Source organism: Labeo rohita, unplaced genomic scaffold (genome assembly GCF_022985175.1).
Source record: "Labeo rohita strain BAU-BD-2019 unplaced genomic scaffold, IGBB_LRoh.1.0 scaffold_104, whole genome shotgun sequence".
Lineage (NCBI taxonomy): Eukaryota > Metazoa > Chordata > Actinopteri > Cypriniformes > Cyprinidae > Labeo > Labeo rohita.
This window is the reverse complement of record NW_026127164.1, coordinates 108,934-134,764: the sequence shown is the minus strand read 5'-3', so window position 1 is coordinate 134,764 and position 25,831 is coordinate 108,934. Positions and strand designations below refer to the sequence as shown.

General features: G+C 32.3%; 1 protein-coding gene across 10 annotated transcripts in view; it reads right to left on the bottom strand.

Annotated features, from left to right (window-relative positions):
- The window catches only part of LOC127157330 (neuronal cell adhesion molecule-like), a 93,115-nt gene that overhangs the window by 46,915 nt on the left and 20,369 nt on the right, over positions 1–25,831 (bottom strand). For all 10 annotated transcript variants that reach the window (XM_051100565.1, XM_051100567.1, XM_051100566.1 and 7 more), the window contains exon 2: positions 13,373–13,418. The gene's annotated coding sequence lies outside the window, so the exon portion shown is untranslated. The remainder of the gene's footprint in view (positions 1–13,372; positions 13,419–25,831) is intronic.

Here is a 25,831-nt window from a genome sequence, read left to right as displayed (position 1 = left end):
AACAGTCGCTGAAAGCGTTGAATGGGTTAAAGATGCTCTTGTGTTTCTTGGCCTTTCTCTTCTGCCTCAAGGACACTTGCTTTTGTCTCCTGCTCATTTGTGTTGTTTTTCCAGACGATGGAAAGCAAATGTTTGCTCAGCGCGTCTCTGAACTCTGAATGCATTAACGTTCCCGTCTCTCTCACGCTCACATTAACAAACAGCAACAAAATCCACACAGATTCACCACACACACACACACACACACACACACACACACACACACACACACGCACACTCACACATGCACACACACACACACACACACACACACACTCATCCTCCAGTTAATGGTGTAAATAATCAAATCTATATTGAAGAGCTCATGATTGCAGATTCCAGTCTGACTGTAACTGAGTCAGAAACTCAAACTCATGTCTTCAGATGAAACACAGGATCACTGATCTCAAATCAGTTTCACACTCATTAAAGTGAGATGAAGGACAGCAGAACATGAACACGACCCTGACGGGAGTCAGTGACAGCTCATTCACATATTTACTATCAATATCTATATTCAGATTTTTATTTAATAGTAATATTTTGAATTAGTTTTTTTAGTTAAACTTTTAGTAATGTGTTTTTTGATTATTATTGTTCTTATTATTATTGATTATTATTTTATATATTTGATTTCATTTTAGTTTCATAATTTATATTTATTATATTATTATTTCATATTTAATATTTTGATTAATATTTGTATGTTTTTATTAATATTATGTTAATTAATATTTAGATTTTAGTTTTAGTAATTTTGTTATGTGTTTTTTGGCATTTATTATTATTATGATTATTATTATTATTACTGAAATATGTCTGTATAGCTTTAATAATTTCATTCCAGTTTTAGTATCATTATCTACATTCATAATTTCATTTAATATTAATACTATGAATTAGTTTTTATGTTAATTTTAGTTAAACTTTTAGTAATTAGTTTTTTTTTTCAATTATCATTTTAAAAATCTAGTTTGTAAATACTTTTAGAAAATTGATTTCATTTTAATATCATTATTTAGATTTATAATTTCAGTGACAGTATTTTTGTTTATATTTATTTTATTTATTAATAATATTATTTGTATTATATTTAGATTTTTTTAAATTAGTTTTTATTTCATAAATTAGTTTTTATGTTAATTTAGATAACATAAATTACGTTTTAGTAATTTGTGCTTTTTTACAATTATCATTTTTAAAATGTAGTTTGTAAATTCTGTAATAAATCTGATTTCATTTTAGTATCATTTATATTTATAATTTTATTGACATTAATTTTACTATTTAATATTTAATTTATATTTATTTTATTTATTATCAATACTATTTTTTTTATTAATATTTAGATCCAGTTGTCACTGTCGTTATTTTTATTTTATTATTATTATTATTATTATTATTATTATTATTATTATTTTATTTTATTTTATTTCAGTTAGCATTTCTTTCAAACTAGTTTTAGATTCATTTAAGTCTAATGCTGTGTTCTGATTGGATGAGGCTGTGTGAATGTGACAGCGCTGCTTTCATATGCTGATGATGACGCTTCATTTGCATATGTAAACATTCAATCTCTGTGCTCATGATGAGTTACTGTGATTCACCAGAATCGACTCTGAATGAATCTCTGAATCAGGCCGATTTTTATGCACGAGCGGCTGCTGATCAATCATTGGACGGCTCACTCGTATCCATGACAACTAACTGCTTCCAGAAATCCATTTCCTGCTTTAGTCCTGCTGACCTTTTCAATAAGCAAAGAGGAAAAGTTGCATTCACATCCATCCTGATCAGCTCACAGAAAAATACACCAAAAATAACTGCTATACACCGAAACCGCTCTAATCGGAAGCTCATTAATGACATGTTTTGATTATTTCATAAAAGCTGGAACATACAGCGTCTGAACTCCATCGCATTCATATGCAGCTTTAAGCAGCTCAAACTCATTTAGAAAACAACATTAGCACAAATTCATACTTCACAACCCACAACCAGTCAAACTTGTGTTTCAGTACAAATATCTAGACTTTACTAAATCAAGACACATTTACTGAAGAAACTGAACGATTTAAGATTAAAAGTTTTGTTTTCAGAAAAAAAAAAAAAGTTCTTGATTAAAACAAGAACCAAGATTTGCCAGTGAGGTCAGAAAAATAATTAATTTTTTTCTCTGAATTACTTAATTGCTAATTTGCTCTTGATTTAAACATAAATCACTTTAATTCTCAGAAAACAAGACTTCTTAGGTCATTTTGGTTTAGGTTATTATAGTTAACGAAAAAAAAAACATACTGAATGATAAATATTTTGCATTAATGTTTTTATATTTTAATACTTTTAATATATTTAAAAAAAAGTATTAATATTTTGAATTAGTTTTTATTTTTATATTTTCTGTTTTCATTAAAAACATTATAAATAAAATTAAATTAAACAAAATGTGTTATTATACTTATAATTTATTTTTATTTTATTATTTCTATTTAATTAAAAAACATTGAATGCTAAATCTTAATATTTTATTTTTAATAATTTTAATGTTTTTTCATAAATTTAAAAAAATATATATTTTATTAATATTTTGAATTAGTTTTTATTTTTATATTTTATATTTAAAGACATAAATAAAATGAAATGAATGTTAAATAAAATGAAATTAAATATAAAACACTTATGTTATTATACTTCTTATATTTTTTCTTTTCTTTTTATTTAATTTTTATTATAATTTAATTTTAGCAAGTTTCCAACATTTCTCATTTTCACTTGGTTTATCTTGAATTAACAAAAAACTAAATCTATACAGAATTATTTAAAACAACAAAAACTAATAAAAACAACAAAATATAATAAAAAACAACATTGCTAAAAAGTAAAAAATGTATTGAGTGCTAAATATTTTGTATTAATATATATTTTAATGCTTTTAATATTCTAAAATTAAAAAAAAAAAATTGTATTCTAAAATAACAAAAAAAAAACACTTTTCATTAAAAACATTTCAAATAAATTAATTTTTAATAAAATTAAATTAAATATAAAAATGAAAACTTACATTATTGTACTTATTATAATTTATTTCTATTTTATTTCATTCTTATTATAATTTTTTTCAACAAGTTTCCAACATTTCTCATTTTCACTTGGTTTATCTCAATTTACTAAAATAACAAAAAAAAACAAAAAAAAAACTTTTCATTAAAAACATTTAAAATGAAATGAATGCTAAATAAAATAACATGAAATTAAGTATAAAATGTTATATTACTATATATATATCTTTTTCATTATTTATTATGTTATTATTTCAATATCTAAAACAAAAAAATTAATAAAATGACAACACAATTACTAAAATGCAACTAAAATTTACATGAAAATACAATAAAATCTAAAATGTTGACCCAAAAAAAAAAAAAAAAAATGTTATACTAGAAAACAAGACCAAGAAAAAAGTAGCAGAAGAAAATATTCACAGTGCAGAATCAACACAGAAAGTGTATAAATAAAAGATGAACACTTTAAATGTGTGTGATGTTTTGTAAACGGACGCACACACAGATGAGCGTGTTTGAGTCGGCGTCAGCAAACGGCGCTCGGTGAAGCTGCTAATGTCAGTGATTGTGATGTTAATGTGCGCTGGGCTCTTTCACTCATTCCACACTGGTCTCTGATCAATAGCGGCGTCAGGATGTGCTGACCGTCACTTCACCAGCGCTTTCTCCGCTATTGTGACTGTAGAAGCTTCTCCATACATTCACCACACAACAACAGACACGACATGATAAACACAGTCCGGTTTACACACACATATATCAGTCACTGAACATCACACACCTGCTGCTCTCAGATCAGTCACACTCCTGATTACAGCAGCAAACCACAGCACAAAACTCACGCTGCAGCAGTCGTGAAAAACTATTAATGCATATTTTATATTCAGAAACTCTATGGCTGCCCATAAAACCGCCTGTGGGAAAGTTGTGAAATGTGGCACACTGATAGAGGACAGTCCCAACATTAACCATAGTCTCTAACTCAAACTCTCTAGCGCCACCACCTGTCCAAAGTTTCACTCATGTTTATGCTTCTAACTGTTGAACAATAAGGCTCAGAAAGATTTTTTTTCTCTGAATCCTTGGCTCATGTCGAGTCGAATGAAGTCCAAAATTCTAAAATTGTAAGGTTTAGTTTTTTCGCTATTTTTAATTATTCAAAAAAACAACTTTTTTGAACTTGTCCTAGACCGTTTGCCTGATTTTCACCAAACTTGACTCAGATCATCTTCAGATCATGCTGGCAAAAAGTTACGGAATTCAAGTTGATTAGTCAAACCGTTGTCGAATGTGTCGAACGTGTGAACGAATTTGACGAAAAGCACACAAAAATGGTTGTGAGGTTATATCTCCACAACGGTTTGGAGTATTGAGACCAAAATGGACCTTATAACTAAGTCAAATGAACACCAAAATGTAAAAATCGTAAGGTTTAGTTATCGAAAAATCATTCAAGACGGTTTGTCACAATGGTTTGAACGAATTTGACAAAAAGCACACAAAAATGGATGTGAGACCAAACTTGGTGAGTGTTATAACGAGCAAGACCTGAGGCTTCCTGCAGTGTTTCAGCACAGTGCCACCTAGTGGTCAGGAGATATGAAAATGGCTATTTTTACTTATAACTTCTCAATGGTTTGGCTAAAAATTACCGGCCTTTTCAGATTCGGTGCATCATGCTGATTCCAACCATACCCAGTTTCCCCATGTCATCCATTTTGAATTTTATCATAAAAATGCTATTTCACGAACACATTGGCGTATCATTACGAAACTCGGTTTGTGTCTTCGACACCATGCTCTGACAGCACTCAAAAAGTCTGGGTTCAGCGCCACCTTGTGGCCAAAAGTTATTAGTATTAGTTATTAATAAGGAAATAAAAAATAATGCTAATTACATTTTATTAAATTGAGAAAGCTAGCCTACTGATCTACTACTAAACTCTTTTATTCTTCTTCTTAGCCAAATTTCTGAACGCTTCTCGTCCTAGAGCTTTCAAGCTACAACCACCAAACTCAGCCCAGATCTTCAGACTGATCTGACTCGGGTTTCTGTCTCTAACTGATCCGACTTATAGTTTTCATAAAATTAAAGATTAAACATCATACAAATCCCATAGACTTACATTGATGGAATGTTCAAATGAGCAACACTATTCAAACTCCAACTCCCAGAATCCCTTGAGACTCAATCAACACTTCCCTTCTGTGTACTATTTCTAATCAATTTAAACTTACATTCTAATATTTCTAATCTATTTATCGATCTAGACAAGCCTAGCAACTAGAATCATGCTAGTAACTTGCTAATCATGCTAGAAAAATGCTAACGACATGCTAATACTTTGCTAATCATGCTAACGACATGACAGTAACATGTTAATCATGTTAAAAACATGCTAGTAACTTGCTAATCATGGTAGGAACATGCTAACGACCTGCTAATCATGCTAGAAACATGTTAGCGGCCCGCTAATAATGCTAGAAACATGCTAGCGACCTGCTAATCATGCTAGAAACATGCTACCAACCTGCTAATCATGCTAGGAACATACTAGCAACTTGACAATCATGCTAGAAACAGGCTAACAACATGGTAATATTGTTAGAAACATGCTAGCAACTTACCAATCATGCAGGAAACACGCTAGCAACATGATAACAACTTGGTAATCATGCTAGCAACATGCTATCAACTTGCTAATCATGCTAGAAACATGCTAGCAACCTGCTAATCATGCTAAAACATGTTACCACCTTGCTAATAATGCTAGCAACAGGCTAACAACTTGCTAATCATGCTAGAAATATGCTAGCAACATGCTAACAACTTGCTAACCATGCTAGCAACATGCTGGTAGGATTTTAATAATGTTAGAACTAGCAACATGCTAACAACTGGCTAATTATGCTACCAACATGCTAGTAACATGCTAATCACACTAAAAACAGACTAGCAACATGCTAGTAACATGCTAACCATGTAAAAAAAAAATGCTAGCAACATGCTAATCATGTTAGAATCATACTAACAACAGGTTAATTATCTATCTGTCTGAAAGGCTGCATTCAAACTTTAACCTTTTGAACCTACTTTAAACTTTAAACTATTTCAAACAGAAAACCATCAAACTTTAAACCTTTTAAAACTTTTCAAACGTTCCGGTCCGGCTTTCTTTTTTTCTTTTTTTTTTTTTGTCTTGACAAACTGTTTAATTAAAAAAACGAGACTATTCTTTAACATGTCAGGCTTTACAGGGTTAACACTTGGTGTTAGAGGTTTGATCAGTGTGAGAACTAGTAGTGACCAGAGTGAATTTTTCAGCTGTTTTCGGGACTGAAAGCTCTCGTGATTGGTGTAGAACTGTAACGTGTCGTTGAGCGTGAGCTCTTGTGAAAAGCCTCTTCAGCGGCTCAGACTCCACCTGCTCGTCTCAAAGGTTTCCTCTGGAGAAGAACTCACTCCCACTCCACGGCCCCGGGAACAGTATATCCCTCTGAACACACAGAAAGACGGCTCATTGTGGCCGCGGTGTGTAAAAGCTCACGATCCCGTCCGGCCCGGCCTCTATTGTGCCCGAAACGCACCAACCTGACACCCCATTGTGTGGGACGATGAAAGGACATTTAATGGCAGGGCTCTACATGTGCGACTGAAAACTACTGCGTGCAACTATGAAAAATATTTAGGCGCATCAGTGCGACTGACTCCATCAGTATATGTGTGTTTGCGCTGAGGGGAGATTCGAAGGTTTCTGTGTGTTTTTACAACGTTGAGTAATGAATCACAGACATCTCTCATGAATCCATTCATAAACAAAGTGTAAATAAGAGATTCACTGTGCAGTGTTGAGAGATTTGTTCATTATAATGGAACTTTGTGAGATTGTGATGAACTAAGATGAGTGACAACTTTGAATGAGTTTGTAAATGAGATTTTGATTTAATACAACAGTTCAATAAACAAGAAGTTAATATTACGTGACTTACATTGTCTGACTATAACACTATTGCCTGATTTCGTCATCAAAAATAGTTTAAAACAAGTCACAACTGACAATTCAAACACAGCCTGACGCTTTCATTTATGAATTTGTTTTTAAATGAATCTAGTGAGTCAATGATTCAATTTCCTATTCATAAAGAGAGTCACTTGCTTTATTCCTGAATGAATCAGCCGTTCGAATGAATCAAATGAATGAATGACTCAATAATTAAATCAGTGACTTGTTGCCACCTACTGGCAGATTTAGTTTTATTTTTAAAGTATTTAAATAATTTAATATTTATATATTCAAAATGTCATATTTAAAACATTAATCTCAACATGAATTTATGAATTTGACTGCACTCAAGCCACGTCTGAGCCTCATTACACATGAAAATACACCTACAAGACACTTTTGAGTTCCTCTGTGCACCTCTGTAGTACAAACTAATTTTGTTAATTCTTACTCGTTTTTATTCTACTTTAATTATACATTTTAAAAAGCTTTTAAAAAAATACATAAAAGATGACATACTTTTAATAAAGTTAGAAAAATGGCATTACAAAAACAAAATTTCCCTGCAAATCACTTTAAGAAGTCAAATATCACCTCGTAATGGGAAAGATAATTTTTCTGATTAGATTTTTTGATTATTGATTAGAAGGTGCTCATAAATGTTTTAATTTATAGTTTAAAAGAAAATTAAGCGTAAAGAACTAAATGTAAGACTTGTACCTTTGGTGTCGAGCTACATGAGTGAGAAACGAGTGCAGGAAATAAACACACATCAGAGCTCAATCAAATGCTATTAGCTGAACTCAAAAGTGGTGCATCTTTACATGTAATTTCATATTCTGACATTATAGGAATTATAAGTGCATTTTTTAAGTGCAATTAAATGTGACTCAGCAAGACAATGATTAGTGTAATAATTAGCTTTTATATAAGTCTCTTCCATTTACCAAAGCTGCATTTATTTAATAAAATACAGTAAAATAGTAAAACATTTTATAATTCAAAACAAGTGTTTTCTATGTGACTATCTGTTAAAATGTAATTTATTTTTGTGATCAAAGCATCATTACTCCAGTCTTCAGTGTCACATCAGTATATTAGTATGATTTTTGAAGACTGGTGTAATGATAATGAAAATTCAGCTTTGCATCACAGTAATAAATTATATTTTACAGTAAATTACAATAAAAACCATTATTTTATGTTTGTAATAACATTTTGCAATATTATAGTTTTTTCTGTATTTTTGATCAAATAAATGCAGCCTTGATGAGCGAAAGAGACGTCTTTAAAGAAACATTAAAAGTTTTACTGATCCGAACGTTTCAGAGATATAGATGTAGGATATTTCCCATCAGTTGCAGTGATTGTGTGGCTCTTTTCTCCTCATTCAAGCGCCGCAGGTGAATAGAAATCACTTCCCCTTCATTGCCCTCAAAAGCCACGACCCTCCGATCCCAGAGCTACGAACAAAACCTCATTCAAAGTGTGAGAAAATCAAATCACGGATGAGCGGCTCAGAGCCCCACGATCGACAGGTCCGTCCTTCACGACGCATTTCAGTTTCTAATGTGGCGTATTGTTATTTTATCAGTGTGATCTTTAACTGATGTATTTTGTTGTTCAATGGAATGGTAACATGTGAATCCTCAGCTCTGCAACGTTTGATCAGAGCTGCAGTGAGAATCATTTCCGAGCCGACACTCGACCGACCGCTGACCCGTCACACAAACACCACATTACACCTGCTCCTTCAGGGAAGATTGTTTCCGCCACCAAATAAAAATAGAAAAAAGGTGTTGCATCTCACAAATCTGCCTTTTTCCCTCACTTGTGTTCACACCATGCAATTCTGATGCTTCTCAGAGTTCTGAACATGATCTGACAATTAATAACTCATATTGTGAGATATAAACTCGCAATACTGATTTTAAAAAGTACAAGAACTTATTTATTTATTTATTTTACAATTACTACCTAGGTTTGGGTACCAAACTCTGTATTTTTAAGGGTACAGCATTAGTGTAGATGAATTTAGCAAACTGAGTTATAAAAGTTACAAAAGTTGCAATTTGGAATTTTTTTCTCAGAAATTCGAGATGTAAACTTGCATTTGCAAAGTCACAATTCTGACTTTTTTTGTCTAAGAGCTGCACATTTATATCTTGCAATCGCGAGCTATTACTCGAGAGATGTAAACTTAGATTTCTAAGAAAAAAATCAGAATTGTGAGATGTCACAACTGTGAGAATAAAGTCTGAGATAAAGTCACAATTAGTTTTTTTTGGTTTTTGTTTTTTTTTTAGAATTGCGAGTTCTAGTCATAATTGTAAGTTATTAATTTGTGATGTGAAAAAGTCAGAACTGCAAGATGTAAACTCGCATATGCAAGTTTTAAAATCACAATTCAGACTTTTTTTCTCAGAATTTGGTGTTTCTATCTTGCAATTGCAGGTTAGTAATTGTGAGATGTAAATTCAGATTTCTGAGAAAATAGAATTGTGCTATGTAAACCCACAGCTAGAATATTTAGATGTTTTTGCACCCTCAGATTCCAGATTTTCAAATAGTTGTACCTCAGACAAATACTGTCCTATTCTAACAATCCATACATTATTTATTCAGCTTTCAGATGATGTATAAATCTTAATTTAAATTATAAATATTATTAATTTTAAATAATGACCCTCATGACTTATTTTGTGGTCCAGTGTCACATTTTTTTTTTTTTTTTTCAAATTCAAATTCTTGTGTTTTAATTTTTCTGATAATTAAATGAAGGCATTAAACATTTACTTATTTTCAATCAAATGAAAATTAAACCCTTTTATTTTTTGGCAAACAAAGTAATGGAGGTTTGCTGTTAAAATGAATACATGGAAGACAAATTGTGTGAATATTTCTTTAAAAAAAAGGTTTTAACAATTTAGTGGTTAATCTAGTTGTAATATTTATTATCATTATTTAATTGTTTCATTTAAATTTGCAATGAATTAAAACTTGCAAATGTGAGTTTAAACCTTGCTTACTTCTCAGAAATCATTTGATTCAGACTGGGACTTCAAATTGTGTATTGTGAATCATTTGATTTGAATCATTCAGTTTGCAAAATGATTCACAAACTCGTTCCGATCTGAAACGAGATTCGCGATGCGCAATCCAATTCGAAACAGTGAATCATTTTGCGACGCAAAAATTCTCCATTTCACCCATCACTACGTGCTTTTTAAAGTCATTACAAGCGATGCTGAAATTCAAAAATGAATGGCTCTTTTAATTTGATCTGGTTTTTGCTTGTGAATCCTTTGAAATGAATGGTCAAAATTACAAGTTCGAATCAATCGGAGTGATTCCAGCATAAATGACTCAATTGATTTCATTCATCTGTTTCTCTTTTCACACCTTCATCCATGTTTACACAACACTGTCAGTTCTACTGGCTTAGCTCCATTGATTTCTGACATTTACTGAAATAAGTGAACAAGTTATGATGTTTATTGAATTTTGTGTGAAAATATTTGTGCTTATTGACCAAATTATTTTAAATGATTCAAGCACTTTTCCAGTACCTCTTCAGGAATATTGCTATTTTCAAAGGTCTTCCAGGCCTTAAATCTTAGAAAAGAAATCTAATTCAATTACTTTACACCTTCTACCTTCTATGAACCCTGTTTATAACTCATAACTTCATCTACACTGATCCTGTAAGATCAAACTCAGCTGTCTAACAGCAGCTCGACGCCTGACCGGCGTTCACCGCGGCCTACATCTGTAATGATCCACAGCGCCGTCATTTATGGAGGTCAGTGGAAGCACAGCTATTTAGATCAGTCGATCAGGTCACCCAGAATGCACTGCAGCGGACACACAATGGAAAAATCAGGCTGTGTTTGAACTGAACACACATTCAGACACAAACACACACACACAGAGCGTTTGCGGTGTTAAACGATCAACTACACCACATCAGTCCACTGACATCAGAGAAACCACACAATCAAAAAGCAGCACTTGTTACCAGGGTTGCCAGATTTTCACAAAACTGCCCAATTGCGTTTCAATCCAGTTCAGCACACTTGTTTTCCACAAGGGTTTCCATGAATCATTTCTCCTTTTCTGTTTTGTGATAATCAGCAGCACACACACAATCTCTGACACGGATTAATGAAGTATGCATACTGTACTCGCAGTGTGAGCAGATACGAGGTGTTCCTGCGGTCCATCTGCCGCTGATCTCAGACCTGCTGCTAAATCTGATTGGCCGCTCACCTGTAGAGAGCCTCCCGCCTCCTCGCCATATGACACCGATTCACCACAGATCACACTCCACATCTTCACAGTCTGACCCGGATTCATCAGAGACAGGATGTGAATCTCTCTACATGAGACTGAACTACATCTCCCGTAAGGAATCTCAGGATCCGCCCCTCGACTCTCAGAGCAACGCCACAGCCAATCAGAAGCCAGCTCATGTTTATGAATGACGCTGAAGCACAGCACCATGTGTGACTGACTCCATCAGTATATTTGTGTTTGCGCTTCAAAGGTTTCTGTGCGTTTTTACAATGTTGGGTAATGAATCACACACATATAGTGTAAGTGTAAATAAGAGATTCACTGTGCAGTGTTGAGAACTTTGTTAATTATAATGAAACTATGTGAGAACACGATGAACTAAGATGAGTGACAGCTTTTAATGAGTTTGTAAATGAGAGATTGATTCAATACAACAGTTCAATGAACAAAAAGTTCATATTAAGTGACTTACATTGTCTGACTATAACACTATTGCCTGATTTTGCTCTATTTTGTCATCAAAAATAGTTTGAAACAAGTCACAACTGACAATTCAAACACAGCACTGCTTCATTTATGAATGAAAGTGTGTTTTTAAACGAATCTAGTGAGTCAATGAATCAATTTCCCATTCATAAAGACAGTCACATGCTTTATCCCTGAATGAATCATGTTCGAACGAATCAAATGAATGAATGACTCAGTCACTAAATCAGTGACTTGCCACCACCTAGTGGCAGATTTAGTTTCATTTTTAAAGTCTCTTTTCAGTATAATTTCATATTTCTATATTCAAAATGTTATATTTAAAACATTAATCTCAACATGAGTTTATGAATTTGATTGCACTCATGCCCCTCTGAGCCTCATTAAACATATGAAAATACACATACAAGACACTTCTGTGTTCTTCTGTGCTCCTCTGTAGTTAATTTTGTTAACACAGATTTTACTTGATTGGTAACGTTTTCTAATTCTGTTTTTTAATTAGAATTTAATTAGACATTTTTTTAATTTTACATGAAAGATGACATACTTTTAATAAAGTTAGAAATATGCCATTACAAAGGTAAAAACAACATTTCCCTGTAAATCACCTGAAGGAGTCAAATATCAGCTCGTAATGAGGAAGGCTCATTTTTCTAACTAGATAAAAAGTTTGTCAACATAAACTTTGGTTGGCTTGAGAAAGCCACACCAGAAAGTTTGGAAAAGTTTGAAAAGATAAAAAAGTTTAAAGGAAAAAAAAAAAAAAAAAACTTTTAAGTTTGTTTTCAGTCTGAAATAGTTTGAAGTTTAAAATAGCTTTAAAAGGTTAAGGTTTGAATGTTTTGAAGGCAAAACAGTCTCAGATAGTTACTAGCATGTTTTAACATGATTAGCAAGTTGTTAACATTTTGCTAGTCTGTTTCTAGCATAAGTAGCATGTTACTAGCATGTTCTCAAGCCAACCTAATGACTGATTAGTAGGTGCTCCTAATATTTTGACTGTGCTCCTAAAAAGAAAAGCGTAGAGCCGTGTGGTGTGTTATTGATCTACAGCTCATTTATATGCTAATGACTCATGTTTATTCATGACATGTGTCAGCAAATTACTGCAAAAACACAATTCTTATACTCAGTCCGCTGACAAAAACACACACAGATTTTCTTGATGAAAGGTTCGTTTTGTGCTCCGCTGGGCTACAATAGGCTGAAAATGAACAGAACTACATTTCCCATGATTCAGCACGGCAGCGATGCGCATTTGAAGCACAGAGACTCATTCGGGTCCATTAGCACTAAATCGACTTCCTGTGTTTTAAAAACAAAATGACTTGAAGGATCTCGATGTGTTTCTGAACTCATAAGAGGCGAGTGATGGAATCTATCGATCCGAGGAGCTTCACATCGGAGACGCCGATCTCACACACAAACACACGTCTACAGAAACATCTCAGAGGAACCTCACATGAACCCAGAATCACTCACCGGAGAAGATCTGCTTCGGCTCTGTCGGCGTCCAGATGAGCAAAACCTGAAAACACAAACACACCTTCAGAGTGTGAAAACACTGACGCCTCACAGAAACACACACACACACACACACATCAGATCAGATCCGGTTCTCTGGAGCAGATGTGGTTCTGTAGTCAGTGTTGAAGAAAGATACTTTTAAAAGTAATGTGTTACAATGTTGCAATATTTCCTAAAATAGTAACTTACTGTGTTACTTAGTTACTTTTTGTGGAAACTAATGCTTTCCAGTGGTCTCTTTTCAGTAATAAAATGAAACAAATGTTAGTTTATCTAAAGTCATTTTTGTTTATTAGTATGGTTGAATTTGATTATTGAAGGTCTGCAGCAAACACACTGGCTGATAAAATGGGATTGAATACATAAAGTACACTACCAGTCAAACGTGTTTAAACAGTAAGATTTTTAATAGTCTTCTGCTCACCAAACCTGCATTTATTTGATCTAAAGTACAGCAAAAGCAGTAAAATTCTGAAATATTTTTACTATTTAAAATAACTGCTTTCTATTTAAATATATTTTAAACTGTAATTTATTTCTGTGATGCGCAGCTGAATTTTCAGCATCGTTACTCCAGTCTTCAGTGTCACGTGATCATCAGAAATCATTCTAATATGATGATCTGCTGCTTGAGAAACATTTATTATTATTATCAATATTTAAAGCAGTTAAGAATCCTGAACAGTTAAGTTCAGGATTCTTTGATGAACAGAAAGATCAGCATTTATCTTAAATAAAATGCTGTTCAAAAGCTTATAGTCAGTATAATAATAATAATAATTATTATTATTATTTATTTATTTTTTATATATATAGAAATCTATGTTGCAAAAGATTTCTATTTCAGATAAATGCTATTCTTCTGAACTTTTTATTCATCGAAGAATAACATTATTAAAAACATTATACACTATACCATTCAAAAGCTTGGAGCCAGTATATTTATTTATTTATTTATTTATTTATGGAAATAAATTACAGAAATTAATACTTTTATGTATAATGTTATAAAAACATTCTAATGTTACAAAAAATATTTCAGATAATGCTGTTCTTCTGAATAGAACCTGAAAAAAAAAATCTACTCTGCTGTTTTCAACATAATAATAATAATAATAATAATAATAATAATAATAATAAATGTTTTTTGGAAGCAAATCAGCATATTAGAATGATTTCTGAAGGATCACGTGACACTAAAGACTGGAGTAATGATACTAAAAAATAGCTTTGAAATTAAAGAAATAAATTACATTTTAAAATATAAAGTAGAAAGCAGTTATATTAAATAGTAAAAATATTTCAGAATTTTACTGCTGTACTTTGGATCAAATAAACGCAGGCTTTATTAAAATCTTACTGTTCACAAACTTGACTGGTAGTGTATTTTTCTGTTATTTAACAATTTAATTTTCGCAGGTTTGCATCATATTCTGAGTTCACTGTTTTTATTCATGTTGAGGAACACTGAATCTGTTTTTGTGCAGGTGAGATGAGTAAAAGCATAAATACAGAAACATCATGTTCACAAAGCACATACAACGCCTCTGCATTTACTCCTGATTTCTCTCAACATGGCAACACATGCGCTGTCAGTCGACACATGGACAAACAAAGTAACTGATGTTACTTATTTAAAAAAAATACCTCAGATATTTTGTTGCAAATTAAAAAGTAATGCGTTACTTTACTCGTTACTGAAACTCACGTTACTCACTGTCAAAATGAGCTTTAATAAAGCCGTTTCAGAATTTGCACAAATGTATAAAACATCATGTTTTCCTTCAGTCCTGACACTAAAGAGACATTTACTAGTTCCCACACAACAAAATTATAACTTGCACTAATCATGTGCAATTCTCCTGAATGTTTTACAACTCACAGGACGATACGCACGAAAGAACAGCTACAGGACGGAAACTTCTCAACTGGATCAGTTCAGTTATCATGTGAAAATAAACAAGATACAAACAACTCAATGCAATAGATATGATTTCTCTCTTTTTGAAATGATAAACATCACATTCACTCGACTGTAGAACAACATCACTAGAGTCCACTGTAATTCATAACCCGACAGATTCACACTCACGCGTTCAGCAGACGCTTCGAGTCAAAGAGGAAGGAGAGCGATGAAGACAGACCTGGATGAGACTCGTCCCGTACGCAGTGATAGTCCGGCGCTCAGGAGCGCGTGTGTGTTCCTCAGCGGCGTCGGCGGAGACTGAGCCTGAGCTCCGGAGCCCCGGTCGAACGTCCCGCCCCTCACGGCCCCATTAAATCAAGCTTTTGTCTTTCGCTCAATGGAGGTTAAACATTTCCTGCTCTCACAATCCTCACAGTTCAGCACACGCTACAGCAGCACTGCACCTCTCTGTGTGTGTTTTAATCATTACCTGAAAATTACAAACAAATGGTGTTCCTGTAGCTTAAACATCATGGGTTTGATTCACAGCGAATGCATGAACTTAAAAAAACTAAATGTATCTTGAATGCACCTTAACAGAACATCTCAAACACAAAAACAGAGCTTCACAACAAAAAGTAAACATGCACTGAATAAAGAGAGTAAATAAGAGAATAAAATCTGCTATTTAAGTCAAGCTTACAAAAAAAACCTTACAAAACAGGTTTCACACTCATTCCTCCATGCAAAGTATAAAATTAATAATTAACTTTAGTTCATACAGTATAGCACTAGTGTCTCAAACAAAAAGTAATTAAATCATTTTTAAATATATTGCCAAATAATGTTAAAAAAAAAAATGCATAACTGTGTTATTTTAATATCATCAAGATACTGTTATAGGCTTTATTAATATTTTGGATCAGTTTGTTTGTTTTCTGCTTTAGTTACAGTGATTTTTTGTGTTTTTGTATTTTTTATTAGTTTTTCTGTTGTTTTTAAAAGATGACTTTTTCTTTTTCAGCTTTAGTTATTTTAGTACAATTTCAACTAAATGAAAATAAGAAACCAGCTGAAATATTGTGAAATTAGTGGGGAAAAAATATTAATTTTATAATAAAATAATTTTATTTTAGCTAAAAAATATTTCTTTTTTTCTTTGTAAGTTGAAACACTAACAAACACTACAAACTTTCAAATCCATAATAGTATATTAATGATACTGAAACCACAACAAAATTACTAGAAATTTTAAAATCAAAATGAAGAGAAAATCTAAAAATTAAAAACTATTTAAAAAAAAATTATAAAAACTATAAAAATTTACATTTGATTTTATTACTAAAACAACAACAAAATTATTAAATGTAACATGAAAAGGTGAAATATAAAAGCAAAAAAGGGGGTTGAATTTATTTATTTATTTTTTTCAGTTAATGATTATTTTATTCCAAGTATTTTTTATGGCTATAGAGAACTGCTCGCTTCATACACTACCAGTCAAAAGTAAAGAACAGTAAGACTTTTAATGCTTTTTAAAGAAGTCTCTTCTGATCACCAAGCCTGGATTTATTTAATGCAAAGTACAGCAAAAACAGAAATATTTTTACTATTTAAAATAACAGCTTTATATTTGAATGTATTTTAAACTGCAATTTATTTCTGTGATCAAAATTTTCAGCATCATTACTCCAGTCTTCAGTGTCACATGATCCTTCAGAAATCATTCTAATATGATGATTTGCTGTTCAACAAACATTTATGATTATTATCAATGTTGAAAACAGCTGAGTCTAATTTTTTTTCAGGTTACTTCAGGTTCTTCTGAACTTTTATAAATCTTTTGTCACATTGTAAATGTCTTTATCATCACTTTTGATCAATTTAAAGCATCCTTGATAAATAAGAGCATTAATTTCTATCATTTCTTTCCCAAAAATGTACTCAACTGTGTTCAACATTGTTTCCTGAGCAGCAAATCAGCATATTAGAATGATTTCTGAAGGATCATGTGACACTGAAGACTGGAGTAATGATGCTGAAAATTCAGCTTTGATCACAGAAATGAATTACACTTTAACAGATATTCACATAGAAACAGTTATTTTAAATAGTAAAAATATTTCAGAATTTTCCTGTTTTTTCTGTACTCTGGATCAAATAAACGCAGGTTTGGTGTCAGATGAAGTGTTGTGTACTGTGATGTGTTGAGTGATGTTGGGCAGCAGATGTTGTGTGAGTCCGGCTGATGTGCTGATGTGCTGATGGGAAAGTGTTTATGGGCGTCGTTAGGAAGCTCTTTTGACGTCTCTGATACGGTTGTGGCCCGTGACAATGGAGGCCGATCCGCCTTTCAGAGCGTCTCTATTCTCTCGGCCGCACCACAATCGGCACAAAAGAGCACGAGCTGAAACGTGATCCGGCTCAAAGTGTTTTCTTCATCGCGCCGGACAATGCGGCCGATCTCCACGTCTCACTAAAGCTGCTTTACGCTCAACCAATCACAGCCGTGCTGATTCTGCTTCTCCTGTTCATCTCACTGCTGCAGAAACACCTGACGACTTCATGAGCAACAGCTGATCCAGGGTCAGTGTGTAACGCCACATACAAACCAATACGTGTGTGTGTGTGTGTGTGTGTGTGTGTGTGTATTTCCCAGTATGAATGTATCTGTGCTCTGATTGGCTGTGTGACTCTACTGTGTCTTAAGTGTGTCTCAAGTGCCCTGCGGAGCCCCAATGGGCCCCTCCGGCATAAAGCGGGGCCTCGTCCCGCCTCAGAGCGCCGTTGTGCTGTTGTCTGGGCGACATGAATCGCAAACACACAAACACCACTAATATCCATTAAAACAACATCATTCAGCGCAACACACCGCTGATTAACAGTCCTCACCGCCGTCAACATCACACACACACACACACACACTCCTCAAATCACTGACTTTTTGTTAAGATTTCAAATCAGTTTTTATTGTTGTTTTCTATTTTCATCAAATTTAATTCATTTTTGAATTATTTTTTATTTTTATATTTTGTTTTTATTTGAATTTTAGTTCCACTATTTAGTTTTTTGTAATAGTTTTTTATCAACATTTTGAATTAATTTCATTTTAATTTTAGTTATTTTAATTTATCAGTTTTTCTTTTAAATATTTCTTATGTAGTATAAATTGTTTAATTTTAGCTGTTACCTTTTTAATATATTTTTTTTCAATATGTATAGTTTTTTAATTTATTTTGAATTATTTTTATTTTTTATTTATTTTTGTTTTCATTTTAATTTTAGTTAAAATTTTGTTTTGACATTTTTTATTTTTTAAATAAAGTTTTCATAGTTTTGTAAGTTTTTTATTAACATTTTGAATTGTTTTAACTTTTTTATTTTTTAATTTTAATTTTAGTTTACATTTAAATAAAAATTTAGTTTTTTTTACTTTTTGAAAAATATGTCTGTAGTGTTTTATAGTTTTTTTAATTAACAATAAAATTATTTTGAATTATTTGACATTTTGACATTTTGTTTTAATTTTATTTTCAGTTAAAATTTGATTTAAAATATTGTTTTTGACGTTTTTATTATTACTATTTTTTAAACTTATCTGTATAGTTTTTTATTGATTTTTTTTTTACATTGTTTATTAACACTTTCAATAATTCAAAATTTTTATATTTTATTTTTTCATTTTACTTTTAGTTAAACTTTACAGTAATTTTGTTTTTGTCATTTATCAGTTTTTTTTCTTTTACATATCTCTTTAAATAGTTTTTGTTAATATTTTTTTTGTTATTTTAGTACCATTAAGATACTATTATAGTTTTTAATATTTTTAATTTTTATATTTTAAGTTATCATTTTAATTTTAGTTGAAATTTTGTTTTTGACATTTTTTAAAACTATGTCTGTCTAGTTTTTTATTGATTTGTTTGTATTTTTGTTAACATTTTGAATTATTTCGAATTTTTATATTTTGTTTTCACTTTACTTTTAAAGTTAAAAGTATTTCTTTTAAACATCTCTATAGTTTTATTATTTATTTTTTAGTTATTTTAGAGCTAGTGTTATTTTAGTAACATTAAGATACTATTATAGTTTTTATTAATAGTTTAAATATGTATTTTTTGTTTATATTTACATTTTATTTATCAGTATTAGTTTTAGTAATTTTGGTGTCATTTTTATTATTTTGTGTTTGTTTTAACATCTATGTAGTTTTCATAATTTCAGTTTTATTTTTGTTTGGTACATGTTAAACTTAATGAAAAAGTGAAACATTGAAACAACTTACTTTTTAATATAAATTTAATTTGGTATCATTTCTTTTTATTTTATTTCAAGTAATAAGTGTTTTTATGGTTTCAGTTTTAGCAAACGATAATAAGGCTGATCCAGACCGAGACGTTCATCTGTTGATCCGCGTGGTCTCGATGAGAATGTGGGTTAATTTAACAGGGAATTAGAGACTCTGAATCGATATGAAATGATTTTATGGGATGTGTGTGAGTGTTGAGGTGGGAATGAACACTATTAAAACACACAAATGAAAGACAATCCTGTGGGATCAAACGCCGCAGCCGGGGACACACAAGCAGGACAATGGAGTGCGTCTGAAGGGATATTTACAAGATTTACAGCCCAAATCTCAAAGAAAGCTCACTGAGGTCGGCCTGACCCCTTTACATCCAAACACACACACAGAAGAAACACTGCGACCGTTTCTAGCACTGACACTTTACACGGAGACACACGGAGCGCGTCACACCATCACAACTAAGAACACCACAAACTGCTTCAGTCCTTCACAAAATAAACAATTTATAGAAAATAAAAAAATTATAGTCATACAATTATTTTATTTCAGCTAAAAAAACCTTTTTTTTAAGTAAAAAAAAAAACAAAAATTTAACCAAAACGAATAAAATGATAAAAAAAAAAATAAATTACTAAATCGTGAACTAAAATTATACATAAATGGAGAATTTTTTTATATATAAAATATAAACGTACAATAATAAACAAAATTAAAATAAAATGCTAAAATAACAACAAAATTACTAAACCTTTAAAATGAAAATACTACAACAACAATAAACTAACTAGTCACTAAAAATTAAAATGAAAAGGGAAAATATAAAAACAAAAACTTTCAACAGATTAATAAAAACCATAACAGCAAATTAATTGTATTAAAACCACAATAAAATTTCTAAAATATAAAATATTTTTTATATAAAAATATAAACTATTTCAAATATATTCATATAAACTAATAGTTTGGTAATGATTCTAAAACAACTACAGAAATACTAAAACTTTATCTTAAATTATAACAAATAGGGAAAACGAAAAATAAAAATATTTCAACATATTATAAAATATAATAATATTTAAATATAATAATATTTAACATGTTTAATATTAACATGAAAAGGTAAAAGTTTATTAATGGTACTAAAACGACAACAAAATTACTTAATGTAACATGAAAAGGGAAAATATAAAAATTAAAAACTACTTTAAATGTATTAATATAAACTAAGTTTAATAATGATATTAAAACAGAAATACTAAAACTTGAACTAAAATGATAACAAAAAGGGAAAATATAAAAAAAAAATCAAATTATTATAAAATAATAATAATAAAGTATATTAACAATATTAATACAACAAATTTACTAAAACTTTACAATTAATATGCAAACAGAAAAAAAAATTAAAATACTATGAAAAAATATAATATAATATAATATAATATAATAGCAAATTAATGCACACACTAAAGCAACAACAAAAAAATTCTAAACATTTATTAATGGCACTAAAACAACAAAATGATTAAATGTAAATAAAAACTAAAATTAAGTTAAAATTAAACAACTCAAATTCAAATATAAATATAATATTAAAAACTATACTAGCTAATTAATGATATAAACCAACACTCCAGCGAACACCATCATAACTGCACTGAACAACATCTGTGAATCACTAATAATAATTAAAGATGCGCACTAATGAACGCAGATGCTGAGGTGAGAATCAAACGGCATCAGCAGATCACAGCACAGATTCACAACACTTTCATGAGCTGCCAGATCAACTCATCTACAGCTGGAGACACAACAACACACACACACGCAGGAACACACAACAATAACAGACAATATCACTGCAATCTATGTCAAATTTACTACTGATCTCTGAGTGAAGTAAATCAGTGCGGTTTAAATGTATATCAGCTGATTCAGACAGTGAGTGAGTCGTCTGAGCTGATTTAATCAATCACATTACAGTGACAGATTGATTAATGAACCAATATCTGCCCTTTTTTAGATTATTACACCTACAACAATTAACTGAGTGATCGATCCACCCATCACACCCAAAACTTCCTACAGTCTAAACATGTTTGTGATTCAAATTGGTGAATTGTGAATTGAATCGGTGTAGTTTAAATGATTCTGTGAGCTGAGAATGACTTCTAAGCTGATTTAGTGAGTGAGTGAGTCATCTGAGCTGATTCAGTGGGTGATTCAATGAGTCATCTGAACTGGTCCGATTAGTCATTTGAAATGATTCAGTGAGTCATCTGAACTTGTTCAAGGAGTCATCTGCACTAATTCAGTGAGACATTGGAGCTGATTCAGTGAGTCATTTGTACTGGTTAAATAAGTCATCTGAAATGATTCAGTGAGTCATCTGCACTAATTCAGTGAGACATTTGAGCTGATTCAGTGAGTCACATGTACTGGTTAAAAGAGTCATCTGAAATTATTCAGTGAGTTATCTGAACTTGTTTAAGGAGCCATCTGCATGTACTAATTCAGTGAGCCATCTGAGCTGATTCTGTGAGTCATCTAGTTAAATGAGTCATCTGAAATGATTCAGTGAGTCACCTGCACTAATTTAGTAAGTCATCTAAGCTGATTCAGTGAGTCATCTTTACTGGTTAAATACGTCATCTGAAATGATTCAGTGAGTCTAAGCTGATTCAGTGTCTCAGCTAATTCAGTGAGAATTCTCAAAGGGTTCAAGGAGTCATTTGAAATTATTCATTGAGTCATCTGATCTGAACAAATTAGTTATCTGAAATGATTCAGTGAGTCATTTGCAATAATTCTGTGAGCCCATCAGACCCAAAAACTCCCTCCAGTCTAAACATGTTTGTGATTCAAATCAGTGAATTGTGAACGGCATCGCTGTAGTTCTTGATTCATTTCAATAAAGAAATGCTCAGTGGTAGTATGTCACTGATCCTGAAACACATTTGCGCATCAGCGCTGCAGTGTTTGTCCTGATTTCAGTGATGTGAAACTGGTTCAGGTCAGATCTTACTCTATTTTTCCAAGCGCAGACTGGATCATTTTTCCATTCTGTGTCTGTAAATCGGCACATTTTCAGTCTCTCATTGATTTTCTCTGTTTCTCTCTCGCAGCAGATGTGTGGATGGGATTCAACGGTAAAAGCTTCACGTTATCGATCGGACGCCCATTAGGCCTGAAGCGCAGGACTTTATGGGTCTGTCCCGCATCGGCGCGCACTAAAACGCTTTCCGAATGTGGAGCGGGTCGCGGGTCGTGAGGCGTTTAACCTGAAAAACAAAGCTGTATTTGTGTCAACCGACTAGTAGAGCAACCACATCGACTAGTTCAGGATAAAACCAGGAAGAACAGCACTAATCTGCATATTCTGACACTCGTCGAGCGCTGAAATGAAGCGTGGAGTGTTATTATGCGTGAATATGCGTCTGACAGCATTAACATGAAAAATGACTCATTGAGTTTAATGAAGAGCAGATGCAGCTGCAGTCACAGCGTCAGCGATCACATCACAATCAACGCACTCAAACTCGAGCAGCTCATCACATTCAGACGTGTGACGCGTTTCATTAAAAAACACCGTTGAATTCACGTCATTCGAGTCATTTCTGACAAACAGTAATATTACAAGCTTTTCAAGACAATTCAGTCAGTGAGTTATCTGAGCCTGAATGATTCAGTGAGTCATTTGAAATAATTTGTTGAGTCATCTGAACTGTTTAATGAGTCATCTGAAATGATTCTGTGAGTCATCTAAGCTGATTCAGTGGGTGAGTGAGTCATCCGAGCTGATTTAGTGAGACATCTCAAGATGTTGAAGGAGTCATTCAGTGAGTCATCTGACTGCACAAATGAGTCATCTGAAATGATTCAGTGAGTCATCTACATTAATTTTCCTGAAATTTTTCAACTGAATCGCACAAATGAGTTATATGAAATTATTTAGTGAGTTATCTGCACTGGTTAAATGAGTCATCTTAAATGATTCATTGAGTCATCTACATAAATTCTGCAAGCCATCTGAGCTGATTCAATGAGTCATCTGAACTGGTCATTTGAAATGATTCTGAGAGTCATCTAAGCTGATTCAGTAAGCAAGTGAGTCATCTGAGCAGATTTAATGAGACTTCTCAAGTGGTTCAAGGAGTCATCTGAAATTTTGCTGAACTTTTTCATCTGAATCGCAAATGAGTCATCTGAAATGATTCTGTGAGTCATCTAAGCTGATTCAGTGAGCAAGTGAGTCATCTGAGCTGATTCAATGAGTCATCTGAACTGGTCTAGTTTTCTACATACATTAAAAGCAGAACAGTCCACTGGTCTAATTTGTCATTTGAACTTTTTATTTTGTAAGTCATCTAAGCTGATTCAGTGAGCGAGAGAGTCAACTGAGCTAATTTAGTGAAACACCTCAAGTAATTCAAGAAGTCATCTGAAATGATTCAGTGAGCCATCTGAACCGCACAAATGAGTTATCTGAAATGATTCAGTAAGTCAAATGCACTAATTCAGTGAGCCATCTGAGTTAATTCAGTGAGTCACCTGAAATGATTCAGTGCGTTTGTTGTAAATTTCTATCTATAGTCATTAACGCTATGGCAATGCAAAGATTCCTTTCACCATGCTCTAAAGCTATTTGAATCTGAGTCATCTGAGCTGAATCAGTGAGCAAGTGAGTCTAATCAAGCAGATTTAATGAGACATCTCAAATGGTTCAAGGAGTCATCTGAAATTTTTCTTAAGTTTTTCATCTGAATCGCACAAATGGGTTATCAGAAATGATTTAGTGAGTCATCTGCGCTGGTTAAATGAGTAATTTTAAAAGAGTATGTGAGTCATCTAATTGATTCAGTGAGCGAGTGAGTCATCTGAGCTGATTCAGTATCTGATTCAGACTGATGACGCCTGTGCTCTACATGCTGTGTCTTATTTCAAAAGCTGCTGTCTCAGGAGGAAAGAAATTACCATATTTTTTGCCTCACAAAGAGGCAATTCTACAGTATAATGACTACTTTTCTGAAAGAGTCATCCTCAAATGACGCATGCGGCTGACAAACGATTCGTTAAAAATAACCTCACCAGTCGAGTGATTCACTGTTAAACTGAGCATCACACTGTGCTATATGTGTGTTCACATGTGGTCAGCAAGAACAGCACAAACATGCGTAGTTTATGTTGTATTTTGCAGAGGTCAGTGTTTCAGACGCACAGCTGCTGACTCAAACATCTGCTTCAGCTTCAATAAATCCATCCTCTCATCCTCAGCACAACAACCTCCCTAACAAACACTACCAACCTGTCTCAAGCACACAGAATCATGGGAAATACTCTGAAGCTGAAGTGGACTCGTTTGGACACTAGTCAAGACGGCGTCTCCTTCACCGATTAATTAGCAGATTAGTTGGATCAGCACAGACTGATCAGCTAAATGTAACATTTTAGCAGTCAAATGTAACATTTCTGGGATTTAAATGTAGCTTATTAGCAGTTAAATGTAACATTTGTAGCAGTTAAATATATTGTAGCAGTTAAATGTAATATTTGTAGCAGGCAAAAATAATATTGTAGCAATTAAATGTAACATTTGTAACAGTTAAATGTAACAGCTCTTAAATTTAACATTTGTAGCAAATAAATCTAATATTGTAGCAATTAAATGTAACACTGTAACAGCTAAATGTAGTATTTGTGGCAATTCAATTTAATATTGTAGCATCTAAATGTAACTTTTATAACTGAAGCTGAAGTGGACTCGTTCAGACACTAGTGAAGGCGGCGTCTCCCTTACTGTTTAATTAGCAGATTTATTGGATCAGCACAGATTAATGAGCTAAATGCAACATTTTAGCAGTCAAATGTAACATTTGTAGGAGTTCAATATATATTGTAGCAGTTAAATGTAACATTTGCAATAGTTAAATGTAACAGTTGTTAAATTTAACATCTGTAACTTACACAAATAAGACTGTATCTGTTAAATGTAACATTTGTGACAGGTAAATATAATATTGTAGCAATTAAATGTAACATTTGTAGCAAATAAATATAATATTGCTACATTTAAATGTAACACTGTAACATCTAAATGTAGTATTTGCGGCAGTTAAATGTAACATTTGGAACTGAAGCTGAAGTGGACTCGTTTGGACACTAGTAGAGACGGCGTCTCCTTCACTGATTAATTAGCAGA